Consider the following 17,983-nt stretch of genomic DNA (forward strand, 5'->3'; position numbering starts at 1 on the left):
CAGGTGTGGAACAGGAGGAATGCTGGGAATTGTAGTGCATATGCTGGTGACTGGGACAATGTTATTGTAGCCCTATGATACTTTACATATTTATAACACATGTGCTTATAAAGACTCGAGAAGTGAATCTCCAGAACTCAATCTCTGTCCATTAATGTTCCTATTATCACTGTGAAGCTGCTTTCAAACAATCTGGATTGTAAAAACCTCTATATAAATAAACATGACAATAATAATCCTGTTTTTTGTAAAACATTGAAGGAAAAATATAATATGAATTGGATATTTTATCTTAATTTTAACCTAATTTTAGCAAATGCTTCTGCCACTCATTGGCCATTTCTTTTTTAACGATCTTTAACTCTATTTTTAGTACGAGGTTTTTCACCCGATCTGAACCAAACCAGAAAGATTTTCTGCACTCTGAATATAAAAAGTTATTGAAGAAAACTTTATTTTCTCCCTTTAAGAGCTCAACTCAGATATATTTGTTTTGCTGAAACTGTAACACTTTGCTTCTAAATTCATTGTAACTGGATCATTATTGTGTTGTTGATCAGTGTGTTGATCTGAAGAGTTCAACAATAAAAAGTTCAACAGAATTATTGAATCTCACAATGTTTTTGATGAAAATCAGCAGTTCACAAACTTGTTGTCCAGACACAATGTTTAAGTTATTAAATCTAAGTAAAACATCTTTTGAACAGAATTTAAATTAAAGCCAAAATGTTAATGATCATTTTACAGGAAAAACAATGAACATCCATACAAGTAGGTGCTGAAGTACAATTTACTAACAAAAAAAGCAAAAGAAAACGACATCACTGTTTGTGCGAGATAGGACTAACTGCAGAACCGCAGAACCATACGTCATGACAGTCTGAGGACGACAGCGCCAGACTAACAGCCTGAGGCCGGAAGTGGGCGGAGCAAATTTATCTTCATAGGCATTGCTCCATTTGGAGCTTTTTAAAGTTTAAAACCATGTTAATATCAAATATTTTATTAAAACGATCTAACTGAAATGATAGATAGATATACTCGCATTGTGTTAATAGCTTAATCATATACACACAAACACGTAAGTTCTTATCTACTAGCTGTGCTTTGCTCTAAAAAATTACAAAAACAAACCAAATTGAGTGTAAATTGAACAGCAGGTACATGATGACAAATTAAAACTTTAAGAAAAAAAAAAAAAAAAAAAAAAATCAAATCTCCATAAACATGCGATTAATTACAAGACAGTTTTTGTCCAGACACTAATTAAGAAAAATATCCATATCATCCTTAATTTGTAAGCAAAACACTAAAGGTTTTGGACCGTTGTCTGCCATCATCCGTTTCAGCCTGTGAAGGTTGAAGAAGGGCTTTTCCCTGGTCTTCCTCTTTCAATATCAGAAAGCACGGCTCTTCCACTAAACCCTTGAAGACTTTTGGTTGTTGTGCAGCGCAGAGGTCTTCTGTGATCCGTGGCTCCTTCATGAGAGAAGGGTACACACTAATGGGATGAAATGTTGGAAGTGTATTTAACAGTACTTTGTGTTGTAGTCAGGATGCAGCACAGCATGTATAATACAGTTTTGACATTCTGTTTTTCTCATGTTTATATATTGAAGACAAATCATACCCTGTCACTAATGAAATCAATCAATTATGTTCAGTTTAATTATTTATTTATTTTTATTTTTTTTAAAAAAGGCAAGCAATTCACATGGCCCTTCACGCTGCACTTAACCCCGTGTTATCTTCGTCCTAAACACCTCTTTTAACCATGGGTAAAGTAACGCTCCACATATTGCTTGTATATTTACATGCTTTTGACAGTCACAGAAACACTGTGCATTGTATATAAACAGAAAATTCAGCATTGAAAAGAAAAAAACAACAAATGCTGACAGAAAATGCAACAATTGCAGTGCAGAAAACTGTTTAATTCTTTTATAGTCTGAAATGTCCATTCAGGATGAACTTGATAGTGAAGTTGACTATATGTAATGAGGATGTGCAACGCCTGAGCATTTATGTAAACATATTGTGTGCTTTTTCATCCAATCAGTGACACTGACACTGTAAATATGCAAACAAGGACGTTAACCCAGGGCTTAGTAATGTACAGTGTGAAACGCTGTTTATGAATACTCAGGATTAATTATTAACCTCAGGTAAATGATGATCAGTGGAACGTGAATCAAGATGACCCAGGATTCTGTTTACTTGGGGTTTACAATCACCAAGGGTAAACTATTTCAAGTATGAAAAGCCCTCATATTTGTTTTTCATTCTAATGAAAATAGAAGTTCAAAAAATTTTTAAAAACTTTTAACTTTCCCTTCTTTTTCTTACCATTAACATGAAGATCCCACAGAGCCGGTCAACTGTTGAGGAACATTCTAAGACAATACAATATTATTAAGTTATTCCTGAAAAGATTTGACAGATATAACAACACACCATCTGTATAAGTAGCTTTTGTCTTTATGAAAGTCTTATGAAACTAACCTTGTTTTTGATCAGCTTCCACTGTCCTGGGGTGATTCTGCTTGTCAATTTACTGCATTGCAAAATCAAAACAGAAAAACTTAAATAAATAACCATAAAAATTGCATAAAAGAAACAAGGTTTTTTTGTTCTAAAGTCAAAATTACTACTTACTGCATTGCAAAAACAACATTTTAAATTCAGAATACAAAAGAAACGTCCATACCTCCGTGGACAACAGCCTTTTTGAAGTGAATTTGAAGGTGTGCATTCAACTTGTGCCATCTGGTCAGTTTATGAACACTGGGCAGTGGAAATTGTTGCAGCACGTTTTGCATCGCAGTAAATTAAGTCAAGCGGAGCATCTCCCAATACTAATATGCCTCTAAAAATCCACAAAAACATTGGTCAGTATTGTAAAATGTAACCAATGAAATAAAATACAGCACCAACAACAAAGTAAAATCACAAACCATGAATATGTAACCACCCAGGTGAAAAAATACTATAGTCTTTTTGAACCATACCTATAATATTTTTGTAAATTTTTGTATACTGTATATATTATAGTATTTACAACATTTTGTTAATGAATGCTACAGAATACTGTAGTATTAACTATAATGACATGATAAACTGTTATAAATACTGTAGTATACTTTAGTTTTTACTACAGTAAACTGTAGTGTATATTGTAGTATAATATACCCTAAAATTGTTGAAAACTTAGTACAATATTGGGTAAAGTAATTTGTTTATATTACTATAGTTGTTATATTATCACAGCAACTATAGAATTACCACAATAAATTAATTTAAGTACTTATAGTACTATAGTATGGTTCAAAAACACTATAGTATTTACTATAAATTACTATAGTATTTTTTCACCTGGGCGCAAGCAACGTGAGACGATTTGTAAAATATCAAAAGACGCAATAAACTGACTTTGAAGCCCATCTACAAAATATTTGAGTCATGTTAAAGTCTGCGTGAACCAGAAGTTGCAAACAACTTTTCTCCAGTGTTGTGACGTATTTCCAAGTGAAACGGAATATTGAATAGAGGGCAGGGTTTTATTTTAGCGCTCCTCCTCTCCATCTCTCGCTCATAGCAGACTAACGGTTGGAGGGGAGTGGTTTAAGCGTTTTCAACCCAAGCCGTCAAACTGACGTCATTAGAGAAGGGGCACCGTTGCAGAGGGGAGGAGCATTTTCAGATTTTGATTAAATATTATGAAGTCAAACAATTTGTTTGTGTGGATTGACTTGCACGGATGAATTGTTCACCACAAAACTAGCAATTTGAGCTAACAAAATAAATAAGGTCAATTTTGATTTCATGTGTACTTTAAGTGTTAACGATCGAATACACAACAAATAAACGTGATCGATTAAAAACACAACACAAAGAAACTTTTTTACCGTGTTCTCTTCTTCCGCCATTGTTTGTTTGTTTGTCGCTAACTCCGCCCACATCCGACGTGAGACTGTTACTCTGCCCACTTCCGGCCTCAGGCTGTTAGTCTGGCGCTGTCGTCCTCAGACTGTCATGACGTATGGTTCTGCAGTTCTGCTGTTGGTTATTATTGAAGAAGCACTCATTTTCATGTGTTTGTGTGTTCTGATCTCACGTGGCGATTGCGCATCTGAACTCTACAGCAACTAGTTTGTGTCACTCGTAGCGCGTCTGTTTGTGATCCAGGGATGGAGCGAGCTTGAGCGTTGTTCATGCAACCGAACTTCATGTCTGTTTACATTTTAATTACATTTTAAGTGAAACTATATCGAGAGTTATATTGAACTTTTTTTTTCTATCGTTATCGATTAATACCGTCGATAAATATCGATACCGTTTTATTGCCCAGGCCTATCCTCTTCAGACACATCAGCCAAACAGAAACACTTATCGGCCAATGCTGATATATCGGCTGAATATTTTAATCAAATATTTATAATATACCATCTTTATTTTATTTTCACATTAATTTGGAGATTCAATATGAAATTATATAATTTTATTTTAAAAATGTATCTGGTTATTGACATTTATATTTCAGTCATATTTCATTAAGCACAGGTCAAAGGAACAGAAAACATCTTCCTCAGAAACTGCTGTATTCACAGAATACTAATTGTGGTTTATTCAGGCTGATTGGTTTGGTACTCCAGTAAATCGATAAATGATCAAATCACCATTTCTTTTCTCAGGTCCAGCAGCTGCAGGCTGAAACCCCTGCTGAAGGCCCTAAATCTGAGGCGCTGCCTCCAGCCCGCAAGGAAGAAGACCTGCCGCCCCTGTGGTGGCAGTTCGTCACTCATCCCAGAGAGCGTCCCATGTGAGGACGGGTGCAGAATAGGTGTCTGAAACACCCCTCTGTCAAACTATGTCTCTATGAGCTCAGTCCTTATAATTAAAATAAAGTATTGTGTGAATTAGTTCCCTTGTATTCATCTTTTATATATAGTTCAGTCATGAAACTCTAGAGGGAGCAGGCTGATGGTTCTTCACATGCAATCTATCACATCATTACCGCATGGCACAAGCTGATTGGCCTCGGCTGATCCTGCAGCCAATGAGATGCTTGCTCAACATTGTAATAGTCTGTTTCTGTGTTTATCATAGGCTGGTCCTGCAGCAGTTCCTCTGACATTCAACCTCTAGGATAATTATTCCAAACCACTAAACGTTCTTCCACGGTCTGCATTTATCAATTCATAAATACAAATATATTAGGGCTGTCAAAATAAATGTGTTAATTTTGCCATTACAGTTTTTCTCGATTGCTAACACACTATAACCAGTTCAGTTGGCACAATTTCACAAAGCATTCAGTCAGTTCTTAAAGACACATTTCTCAAAACGTTTAATTTGTTTTGCCTGTTTTCTCACACATTCCACTTTTCTCAATGATTTCTGCCGAACTCTACACAAAAATACGCTCATGTCACATGGGTTTAACCATGATCTCATTCAAAACAACACAATCTTGTTAACTGAAGCATCACAATGTGAACTCAAATAGCACACGTCCAATAAGTAAACATGACACCTTGCTACTTAAAGCACTAAATGGTTTAGCTCCCCAGTACCTGAGCGAGCTCTTAATGCATTATAGTCCTTCACGTCTATTGCGATCTCAGAATTCTGCCCAGCTGATAATACCTAGAATATCAAAATCAACTGCAGGCGGTAGATCCTTCTCCTATTAGGCTTCAATTGCTGAGCCTGGGAGCATTTTTGCGGAGGGAATGTTGAGGAGGCCCTGGTCAAGTGCTTTCTTAAAATCCAACTGTGCAAAGATTCCAGCATCAGAGGCCCTGCAACCCAGCGCTGACATGCCTGGATTGTGTCCCACATTTTCATGTCAATACTGAAACAGTGTGTGTTTGAATCCATTGGCTGAGACTGATTTTAACACACTTCTACACTTCTGATCAGGAAATATTCCTGTGTCCCTCCCTCTCACAGCCTCTCTTTCAGAGTAGATAGAGTCCATCATTTTGAGTTAAAAAAAAAAAAGTCTGAAAAAACTGAACTTTAAGGAACTCTGTCATGTGATGTGGTCACTACCAACACATTACTGTCACTACTGAAACTGCAGTCACGAACGAAACATGGGATGTTTTGTCAAAAATAAAGTATATTGAATGATCAACTAAGATATTATTATAGTGTTTGGTTCAATGTTTATTCAAACTAATGAATCCTTCACTTTGAAGTATGATAAACTTTATAACTTGGATTGGATTCAAAATACAACAAATCTCATAAATTACACCTGAAATGTTAAAATTGTAATTGTTATTGATTTACCTGTGAAAATGAAAAAAATATATTTACAAGGCATATATAAACAAAATCTTACAACCTGAATTCTGGAAATTCCGAATTCTTTCTTTTTTCTAATATATTTCTTTCGAATCTTTCTTTCTTTCTTCTAATAGATCTTTCTTTCGAATATATCTTTCTTTTTTTCTTTTTTCTAATATATCTTTTTCTAATATTTTTCTTTCTTTCTTTCTTTCTGTCTGTCTTGCCCACAATTGTTAGAGCTGACATGCCATGTTTTTTTGTTTTTTTTTGGTTCTTTTCTCTGTTGGCTTTTTTTACATTCCAAGATTTCCAAGACATACAAAATACCAAAACACAGCTTCTTTAAAAATTTGCAAGTCAGACATTGGGTCAAAGAGATCACCCCCCAGACTTTTCCTAAGATTCCTACACTATCACCATTTGAAAATGTTATGTTTAATACTGTGTCGTCCCCAAGAGGCATTGCTTCTGTGGGTTACAGCACAATAACAAATAACTTTAAGCCATTTGACAATGTAAGCTTGAAGCAGAGATGGGAAGTAGATCTTAACTGTACATATGAATTTGGATATTAGGGAATATTGATTTATTAAGCTCTTCTCATCATAAAAAGTATTTTTCACTGTTAGCAGGAACTGTGGGGAAAAAATGTATATTAGTGAATTGGAAGTTGATTTACTCCCCATCCAGACGACAATGGATCAATGAACTCATTTCATACTGCACCCCTGAGAAAATCCTTTTCAATGTTAGGAAATCTCCAAGGACTTTTGAAAAAATTTGGGGCTCCTTTTTGGAACATTTACCTTCTCTTTCTGCAAACTAAATGCAATCTGTTGCCTTTTTTTTTTTTTTTTGTATAAGAAAAATTAAGGTTGTAATATTATGTGTATATGTATGTTTTCATGCATTATAAATGAAAATAAAAACATAAAAAAAAATATATATATATTTATTTTATCAAGTCGTTTATTCATTTATTTATTTACCTATTACCACATTTATTTTCCCTTTTTATCTATTTATCTATTTATTCGTTTATATATTCATTCATTCATTTATTCATTTTTAATTTCTGCAGGTTTGGTATACCATGAGTCTGTAGCCTTTGTGGTATATCTCAGACAGAATTAGCTGGGTGCTAGCGCCATCTAACGGTCAACGTGTCAATTTATCTGTCAAAAAAGATCAAGTTAATCAAATACAATTAGAAAAATTTGGGTAGAATAAAAGAGAAACATATTTTTTTGTGGAACTTTAGTTCGCTGAAAAAACTATTGTGCGTTTCTATGCGCAAGTTCGGACCCCAGCAGATGTTGGACAGCGCTAGATCGTCACAGGGAATTTTCCACGGAGGAGATTTAAAGGCTTTCCACATTATTTGTGAATGTTTGTGTTATTATTGGACTTTGTTGTTTCCCCTGCATGTATCAGACGCCGTTTAAGGGAAGTTTAATGCGTTTTCATGACACGTCTCTCAGACCACGCCCAGATTATTTTGTTCACATTCGTTTCAATGGAGTTCGTTTCTGACAATTTTGTAGGTGCATTAAATAAAGTAGCTATTTACGTTTCTATAAAGCACTTGTGTATATGTTTTTATTTATTTTTTAAATATTGCTTAATTTGCCTCTTAATTTCAGCAGCAATATTTCTATGGTTTAAAAAGGACGTCAAGCATTTTAAAAGACAATATTGCTAATGAAGGAGTTATAAAACTAAACAGAGTTCTGTTCTGCTATTTGAATCATTTAGAAAAAAATAAAACTTTTTTTTTTTTTTTAAACAATGTGTTTTTATAATTCCTAAGACAATGCAAATGTTGAGTTTAAATCAGTCATGAATCCAGAATGAAACATAGTTGTTTTAGGATACAGAGGTTGTACCCCAGATAGCAAACTGACTCCGCAACGGATCCGCCCCGGAGGTATCACAAGCTCCGGAACGTATCCACAAAACGGGTCCGGAACGGAGTCCACTTGCACAGCGCAGCGGATCCGGAACAGATAAGGATTGTGGATCCAGATTAGATCCGGGGCAGACCCGCCCCGTGTCCGCCGATAAGGTAGTTCATCCGCCGCGGATCCGATCTGGACCCGTTTATGGAGCAGCTGATCCGCTGCGGATCCGATCTGGACCCGTTAATGAAGCAGCTGATCCGCCGCGGATCCGATCTGGACCCGTTAATGAAGTGGGTCATTTGGTCTGGATACCTTTCAGATCACTCTCCAACTAGTATTCTGGCCAAAACTGGCTACACAGAAATATTTAAAATCTAAATGGACCAACATCAGATAGACTATGCTCTATAAAAGCTTGAATATTTAATGTCTGCCTTTATTAATATTAATAAAACATGATGAAATCATTCACAACTTTAGCCAGTTACAATAAAACTATAAAAATAGTCTGTAAAATGTTTTTACAGTCTGTAATTACCATTACTATTTTTATAGTTTAATTATTTATGTACATTAATAGGTATTGAGTAGAATTATTACAGAAAATGAAATGCAACCATAAATTGTACCAGAAACATTTTTATTTAATGAAAAATAAGACTTTACAACATTAAGAAGAGTAAATATTTAAACAGTTGTACTGCTTTTTTTTTTTTTTTGCAGAAACTGGATTTTTTTTTTTTATATTCTTTGAATAGAAAAATAGAAACATTATTTGAATAGAAACAAAAAGAATAAAAAAACATTTATTTAAAATAGTAATCTTGTACTTTCATTTTATTGTAACTGTTGCAATTTTAAATGAACACTTCAAAACTGAAGTTAACAATAAAACTCTGGAAAAACTCTACTGTTGGGTGCTCACAGTGGGGCGGTTCCTTGAGCTTCCCCTATCAGCTGCCAGGCTGAACCAACGTATTGTGTGTTTTACAATTTCATCATCTGTGGCGGCACGTGATGCATGGCTTTTTCTCACAGCACCTATAATACACAAGCAGATTTTCATTTAAAAAAAATTCACATTGAAGCTACCAGTTTTTTAAAAAGAATACACATAACCACTGCCTTTAAAACACAAGTGTACAATCTGACATTATAATAACTTTTGGTGCTCTAGCGTAGGGCTGCCGATAAACGTAATCATATCGAATCACGATAAAATATATGTCGATAACAATGAGAAGCTCTAGGCATTTTTACTCGATATGGATTAATATAAGAGCCAATCATACAGCAGAAATATGCGACAACAGCCAATCAGCATGCAGCTTTAAACGTTCACGTCAAAGAACTAAGTCAATTTCCTACAGCACTTTGCAAAGAAAACTTGACACAAGGACGACAAAAATGAGTGGAAACAGCGACGAAAGTGAAACGAACCAAGTTATTATACAAAAATTATGAAATTGTCGACAAAAAGGTAGCTCGGATTCAGTTATACGGAAGTGGTTTGGTTATTTGAAAAGCAACCAGGCGCAGATTAAAACGATCTGTAAAATATGTCGTTGGCCGGTGAAAAACAAGACTGGCAACACAACCAACCTATTCCATCACAGTGCTTCCCACACATACCCTGCGTCTCAATCTGCTCCCTAGCTTTCTAAGTCGTGAATCAGTATATCATGTAAATGAACGTGGCAGACTCCCTGATCAGTGCCCTGACTACTGAACTAGGGAGCTGACTGAGACACACCCATAGACTTTACTTGGGCGGGCCGCCCAGGTATATTAACGGCCAAAGTATATGTGGAGACACATTTATGCTTTTATTACTTTTATCCTCTCAGACTTTTGTATCCGATAAGATAAAGATAATGAAAGATAATGAAACCATCCGCAATTGATTAACTAGTGGAAAATCTCCCCTCGCCCTACATGTTTCGTACCTGCTCGTTATGTGTGTGTCAGAACTGACATTCCCACGGGCCTTGCAGAGATGCGGTGGATATTTCACAAAGAGCGTTGCATGTTGCAGTGTCACAAGACGGTACTGTTGTGCGTCCTACATGCTCACAGAAAAGCGCTTCAGGCTGCTTCAAAGTGATTCTCAATTAATGATTAACGATTGCTAATGAATTATGACAATGTCTACTTTATGGCCTTTATATAAAAATGTTTAAGACGGTTGTAAGAATCTTAAGGATCAGCCTGCAATTGTGTAGATTTTTGAAATAAAAGTCCTGGTGTATTTCAGGCTTGTTTATAATTAAAAGTCATACGCTAAGTTAGTAAGTTGTCTTAATTTTTTTTAAAGGGGTGGTTCAATGTGATTTTAATTTAACTTTAGTTAGTGTGTAATGTTGCTGCTTGAGCATAAATAGTATCTGCAAAGTTACAGCGCTGAAAGTTTAATGCAAACGGAGATATTGTTTTTTAAAGTTATGGCAGTTTAATGCCTACAAAAACGACCGGTTTGGACTACAACGGGTTGGTGACATCATAAACCCTGCAAAACACGCCCCCAGGAACATGCAACAAAGTGGGCGAGGCCATGTGGCGCAGCATAATGGAAGTGGAAGAGTTGTGTACACCGGATTAAGTTTATGTTTATGTCTATGACGAGTCATGCAGATACTGGAAATATTTATTACATTTACTTACACAGGAGGAACTTCTTGGACTCCATCTGGTTGAATGCTTTTTTACCATTCACACCCTTCCAGTTGATCCTGCTCCCAACATCATCATGGAACATGCGGGAAAGGATGTTCCATGTGACACGTTTTGTGTCATGGCCCCCAACAGTTGCAAGAGAAGAAATCTAAAATGTAACAAAAATCCTGTCAGTTTCTTATATATTAAAGGGTTAGTTCACCCAAAAATGGAAAATTCTGTAATTTATTACTCAACCTCATGTTGTTCTACACCCGTAAGGCCTTCATTTATCTTCAGAACACAAATTAAGATATTTTGATTAAATCCGATGGCTCAGTGAGGCCTGCATTCACAGCAATGACATTTCCTCTCTCAAGATCCATTAATGTACTAAAAACATATTTAATGTGAGTTCAGTGGTTCAATCTTAATATTATAAAGCAATGAGAATTATTGTGCACCGAAAAAAAACAAAACGACTTTAACAATATAGTGATGGACCGATTTCAAAACACTGCTTTGGATCTTTACGAATCGAATCAGTGACTTGGATGCTTCATCGAACGCAAAGTCGACTCTCATGCAGGCGCTGGTGACAGTTGGTCGGAAGCAAAAAGATGAATAGCCTAAACCATGGGAAAATTTCTGGTGTACTGTATTTTCTTTTAATGGGATTCCTTCTAAAGATTCATCAGTTGAGAAACAAGCCAAGCAAGAGAAACAACAACAACAAATAAAGGGACAAAACGTGTTACTTTCTGTCAGGACTTTAGAATTTGAAATGAAAAGTTGATTTAAAAAAATGAATAAATGAATAATAAGTGTTGTAGACCTGTTTTTAATTAAGTTTTTCAAATAAAGGTTTCGAGAGTCAGTAATATCAGATTGTTTGCGTTTATTACTTACCGTGTAACTACATGAAACAAGAGTGTAACAAGCACCACTTTAATTTACGGCCCGCAATGTCATACTTACCCTACATGAAACAAAAGTATATTTCCCCATGTATTAAAAAAGATTGCAATAGTTCTTTCTACTTGCCTTGAAACAACTTAAATCAGTGCACTTTCTCGCTAAATTGCTCCCAAACATAAGATTGTTGTCTATCATAATAGTATAAGTACCCCTTAGTTCTAAAATACTTACAGTATAAATAATTTATTTTCCTGGTTGTTACCCCTTTATTCCCAAGACTTTACATATTGTTCCCCTATACTTACACGTATTTACTTTATAGGTACACTATAATTATCGAAAGTTATGCTGTAAATTTGTTGTAATTACGCAGTACTTTCCAGGCTGTAATCTAAAGTGTTACAACTCTGTTTTTGAAAATAGATGAGAACAACTAAAGAAAGATGAAACACTCACCTCAAACAATATTTGTAGACTTTTCTTTCTTCTCTTCTGAACTGTCATATTGAACAGCAGCTCTGAAATTTCTTTCACTTCCTTTCTCTGAAATAAAGGAAGTGAAACTGATTTTCACAATTAGCATCTCATCCGTCTGTTGTGATTATACCATTAACACAATTCATGTTGTTTTCACACAATAGGTTGTTTGCAATCACGTGGCTCTGGTGACATGCAAAATTCAGGTGGAGGGCAAGCAGTGAAAATTAGAATGGAAGAGATGGAGAAAAGTCCATACTGTGCTGGTTTAGAAAGGTATAAACATGTCCAACATATGTTGGATATGATCCTTGTGTTATGAAAAGGAGCGATTTTTCTACTGAATTGAAAGACTTGACTGCCATCGAGGAGGTAGATATTGAGAATGTGAAGCTGCCGTCACGCCGCCCCAGCTAGAAATTTTTTGTTCTAAAAATGTTCTGAGAACATTACTGTAACGAAGGGTCGGCAGAGCGGGGATCCATTTGCAGCTTTATTAAGAATAGTATTTACACAGGTAGACAGGGGCAAGGGCAGGAACATAAACAAGGACAGGCAATGGTCGAGGCAGGCGGCAGACAAACAGTATCGGGTCACAGGCAGAGAACAGGGCAGGCGGCAAACAAACACAGTCCAGTACACAGGCAAGGTTCAGGGCAGGCAGCAGAGAATCACAAAGAATAAACAATCTGACGGAAACCAGGAAACAGTCCACAAGAAAACGCTTAGTAATGATCACCAGGGCAAATCGAGAGTGAGTGAGTGAGTGAGTGAGTGAGTGAGTGAGTGAGTGAGTGAGTGAGTGTGTGTGTGTGTGTGTGTGTGTGTGTGTGTGTGTGTGTGTGTGTGTGTGTGTGTGTGTGTGTGTGTGTGTGTGTGTGTGTGTGTGTGTGTGTGTGACTTAAATAGTCCAGGTAATGATCTGCAGGTGTGTGTGGCAATGGGTGATTGGTGTGGAGTGTGCGTGTGATTGGAAGGGAGGATTATGGGAAATGGAGTCCAGGAACCGACAGGAACAGCCGGTGATCGTGACAATTACCGTGTATTGTTCTAGTAATGTTTTCAGCTGGTAGTTTTATTTTAGTTCCCAGAATGTTCTCCTAAAAGTTACGATAACATTCTATAAAAAACATTCTAAAAATGTTTAGCGATAACATTGTTAGAACATTATTCCCTAACGTTCTTATAATGTTTTTGTCACGGTTCTGTTCAGTTAGTTTCTTTTTCATGGACTTTTAGTTTGTTACCTTCAGTCACAAGTGCTTCCTTTGTCTAGTTTCCCACCACAAATCCCACTCATCACAGCTGTTTGTCATATTAGTTAATTATCTGTGTATTTAAGTTCCCTGGTTTCTGTTCATGGTTGTCGGGTCTCGTCTATGTATGGATGTGTTATGTTCCTCTGCCTGTGGATTTATTAAAGACCGCCTTATCTTCATCATCTTCGTGTTTGCTTGAGTTATACCAGCACAGTCCTGACCTAGTTATACCACCTGACCTAGAATAGATATGTGTTTATTGAAATCTCTCGAGTTTTTGTGTTTCTTTGTTTCCCCTTTTTTTTGTAATCACCTTTTTCACCATGGACAATCCTTCCATTTTGCTTTTGTGCCTTGAGCAGGGAACTTGCTCCCTTGAGGAACATTTGGAGGAGTTTTTGTTCATAGCCCCTCTCACCAACTACCCGGACAACTGCTTATGCTCGTTCCTATACGCCGTCCTGAACACTGCCACCAAACTGCAGTTGTCCGGGGAGGGACCTCGAGGGAGCTTTGCTGATTATGTGGAGTGGGTGCTGGTATCTTGTGGATCTGTGCTAACCGTCGGACCAGCGGACGACTATACCAGCCCCACTCCTAGCCCAGTGCCCAGCCAGAGACTATCCCGCTGCAAGGAGTGACAGTTTGAGCCCACCGCAGACCAAGAGCCTGTCTTCGAAGCAATGTTTGAGCCCACGCCTAGAGGAGCGATTCTCCCTCCAGCAACGCCACCGTGGAGCACAGTTCTGGCTGTGGCCTGGGTCACCACCTGCCTGTCCCTGTTCAAGGCTCCTCCCTGGCCTTCTACACCACCTGCATCATCTCCCAATCTGCCTGCATCTGCCATCCTTCCGTCTCCCCTTCTCTCCAACCCTTCGCCACATCCTCGTCCTCCTCCAAAACCTCCACCATCTGTCATCATCCTTCCACGGCGCGAGGACGCGCCTTGCCGGAGGGGGCGTAATGTCACGGTTCTGTTCAGTTAGTTTCTTTTTCATGGACTTTTAGTTTGTTACCTTCAGTCACAAGTGCTTCCTTTGTCTAGTTTCCCACCACAAATCCCACTCATCACAGCTGTTTGTCATATTAGTTAATTATCGGTGTACTTAAGTTCCCTGGTTTCTGTTCATGGTTGTTGGGTCTCGTCTATGTATGGATGTGTTACGTTCCTCTGCCTGTGGATTTATTAAAGACTGCCTTATCTTCATCTTCGTGTTTGCGTGAGTTATACCAGCACAGTCCCTGACAGTTTTCAGCGGGTAGTTTTATTTTAGTTCCCATAATGTTCTAAAAGTTAGGATAACATTCTCTGAAAACATTCTAAAAATGTTTGGTGTTAACATTGTTAGAACATTATTCCCTAACCTTCTTATAATGTTTTTACCGGGTAGTTTTATTTTTGTTCCCAGAATGTTGTTTTAAAAGGTAGGGTAACATTCCCCAAAAAACATTCTAAAAATGTTTAGCGATAACATTATTCACTTAATGTTCTTTTAATATTTCTGGCAGGTAGTTTTATTTTTGTCCCCAGAATGTTCTCTTAAATAATGGGATAACATTTTAAACATGTTGGACCATTATTCCACTGTCACGAATGCGGCAACTGTGGCTCCCTCCGATCACCACCTGAGGGCTCCGTCACTGGAGTACTGAACTCGTTTGGCCTTCATTTCCCATAACCCACTGCCTGGCGCTGATCACGCGCTCACCTGATCCCCTTCCGGTGGACTATAAAACGCGCACTCACACACACACACACCGCAAAGTCTTGTTTTGCCACGGCTAACATTTCTGAGCGTTTTTCCCATTTCTGAGTGTTTTTTTATTGTTTTCCCGTGTATGACCTTGGATTGTTTATTCTGTTATGACGTCTTGCTGCCTGCCCACCTGACTGTTTATCTGGATACTGCCTGTTCTGTCTGCTGCCTGCCCCGACCCTGTGCCTGTCCCTTCGTTACATTTCTGCCCTGTCTGTGATACTGTTTTTGCCGGTGATTTACCCTTGCCTGTTATACTACGATTGTCAACAATAAAGCTGCACATGGATCCCATGGCTTCTGACTCCTCGTTACATCCACTAACATTCTTATAACATTTTTGGTGGCTAGTTTTATTTTTGTTCTTACAATGTTTGATCTTCTGTAAAAGTTTAGACATAACATTGTTACACTGATAATCAAACAAGCACACCTGGTTCTATGTGACATGTGGAGTTCCAATGGCCAAACACCTTCCTTGTTTCTTCCAGGTTGCACTATGTGCCCACAACCAATAGTATTCATTCATTTTGACCTCAAATCAAAACGCATTTCATCTGATAGATTTTTTCTTCTTTATTTTACGTCGATGAAGCATGCTAAGGCGATGCTCTCTAAGGACGTTCTTTAATATAGAAAAAGAGTTCTCACAGAGTGCTGTGCTTGCACCAAAGGTCAAAGCATGTTTGAGCACCATCATCACGCTTGGCATTGCTTCGAGAGGTTTCTGAAAGTGTTGTAGAACTTTTTTCATTGTCCATTTACCCCCGTCGGCTGGAAATGAGTCCTTCATTTGCACGCTTAGGAATTGGAGAGCCACTGTGTATTCAGATTCCACAATGGGTGTATTAGTAAGGTCCAGTAAAGGTTTCACTTTGGACAAATCCAAGAAAGTAGAATCCTCTGGGTCCAGAGATCTGAGCGCATCCATCAGCACAGAATTGCGTTCCCCAAAGCGCTCCTTCATTTCCCCACAAACTGCATTGATACAACTGAAATACATCCTGCATAGCTCTGTTTCGTCGCTGAGATCTTCATATATAATTCTTTCCTCAACTGCATACAAGGATGCAGGATGCGTTTAGTGTGCATCGTCTCTTATTTGGCACAGGCTCTATTGTTGCATCCTTGCAACGCTTCAAGAGTGTAACAAATTCCGTCTCAGAACGGAGATTTTCAATACACGTACATGCTGAATTTACAAGTTGCACACCTGTTAACAGATCCATGTCTTCTGCCTGTAGCATCAGATTAGGGGGTTCGAGATACAATAAGATTTTGTGCACCATCTCAGCAATGAACCTAAAGCTGGGTTCAGACATGGCCTGTAGTAAACCTGCTGCTTCAACTCGCACATCTGCTCCATAGGCTGGGCTGCTGTTGATTTCTTGGAGCAGTGTGGTTAGGTCATCAAATGATCTCAGAATGACGGAGACCGTGCCAAAATGACCAGTCCAGCGTTGGTCTAGGAGGCGCTTCAATGTCTCTCCCTTGTAGAGAATGGCAACAGTAGGCTTTCTGCAGAATTTGTAGAGCATGTTACACATAGTGAAAAAGTCCACCAAGGCCTGCTCTGCTGCCAAAGCATGGGTGACCACCAAATGTAATTGGTGGTTAAAACAGTGAACATAGGGTATATCTCGGTGCAATTTTTGTTGGAGACGTTTTTGCACCCCTCTATGTTTACCTGACATCAGTGAGGCGCCGTCATACACCTGACTGATGATTTTCCCAGAACTCAGTCCCGCTTTTCTTAATTCTTCAATGATCGTGTCAGTCAGTGTTTCTGCGTCTCCCTGGTCAGTAGTGGCAATTGTAAGAAGACGTTCAGTTGGCTCATTCAGTTCATTCACAAAACGCACAACTATCGAAATATTCTCCCTTCCTGTCGGGTCTCGAGTTCCATTCACTTTTATTGTGTAAAATGACTCGCCAACCTCTTTCACTATTGCTCCGTGACCAAAGTACTCACAATCTCTATCAAACTGTTTTGAATGTCATGGCTAGTATACCTAGCATTGTGTGGGATAGTCTGCGCTATCTTGGCCAACACAGCATCTTTCCTCAAAGTATATTCAAATAAGAACAAAAATAATCCGCATCCTTCTTCAGCCATACAATCAAAAGCATCATGGTCACCTCTAAAAGGTAGCTGGTTCACTGCAAGGAACTCGACGACATCGATTACTGATGATAAGTAGTATCTATTGCGTTCCAAATGTTCTGCATTGATTAAAGTTGTGATTTCTTTACCGGTCTGAATCCGTCTCTCCTTGTCCCTCCACATAGCTTCACAAGTCTGGTGTTCTTTTGACGCTGAATGTTTATTAAGTCCTTTTCCAGTTTCCACTGCATGCTTCCAGTCGCAAAATCCAATATTCGTAAAAATTGCGTCTGTGGCAGAGGAGTGCGCTCAAAACGTTCTGCATGGGTAGCAGAATGCAGCATCTGCATGAATAGAGTACTCCAACCAGTCTCTGCTTCTGTACCAGGAGCTGTTAAATGATCTTTTTTTTTCAGAGAAAACACGTGCAGGAAAGTTTTTTAAGATTACTTGATTGGGTTTCTCAACTCTGAGATCCCCTGGTGCTGCCACCTGTGACGACCCTTGCTTGAGGCCTTGGCAACTGGAACGGCTAGCCTCTGCACTGTCGGGAATTGAATCAACATCTTGTGAACTGCGACACCCAGGGCTTTCGCCTAATGTTACATCGCTGCTGCT

General features: G+C 38.1%; 2 protein-coding genes across 5 annotated transcripts in view; both read right to left on the bottom strand.

Moving 5' to 3' along the window:
- LOC127508728 (NACHT, LRR and PYD domains-containing protein 3-like) overlaps positions 1–12,925 on the bottom strand; it is a 274,592-nt gene extending 261,667 nt beyond the window's left edge. The window contains exon 1 of one of the 4 annotated variants that reach the window (XM_051887009.1): positions 12,225–12,925. The gene's annotated coding sequence lies outside the window, so the exon portion shown is untranslated. The remainder of the gene's footprint in view (positions 1–12,224) is intronic. The other 3 variants (XM_051887012.1, XM_051887008.1, XM_051887017.1) reach the window with 3 other exon arrangements.
- The window catches only part of LOC127508724 (NACHT, LRR and PYD domains-containing protein 12-like), a 506,035-nt gene that overhangs the window by 134,955 nt on the left and 353,097 nt on the right, over positions 1–17,983 (bottom strand). The window lies entirely within an intron of this gene.

Source organism: Ctenopharyngodon idella, chromosome 3 (assembly GCF_019924925.1).
Source record: "Ctenopharyngodon idella isolate HZGC_01 chromosome 3, HZGC01, whole genome shotgun sequence".
Classification (NCBI taxonomy): Eukaryota; Metazoa; Chordata; class Actinopteri; order Cypriniformes; family Xenocyprididae; genus Ctenopharyngodon; species Ctenopharyngodon idella.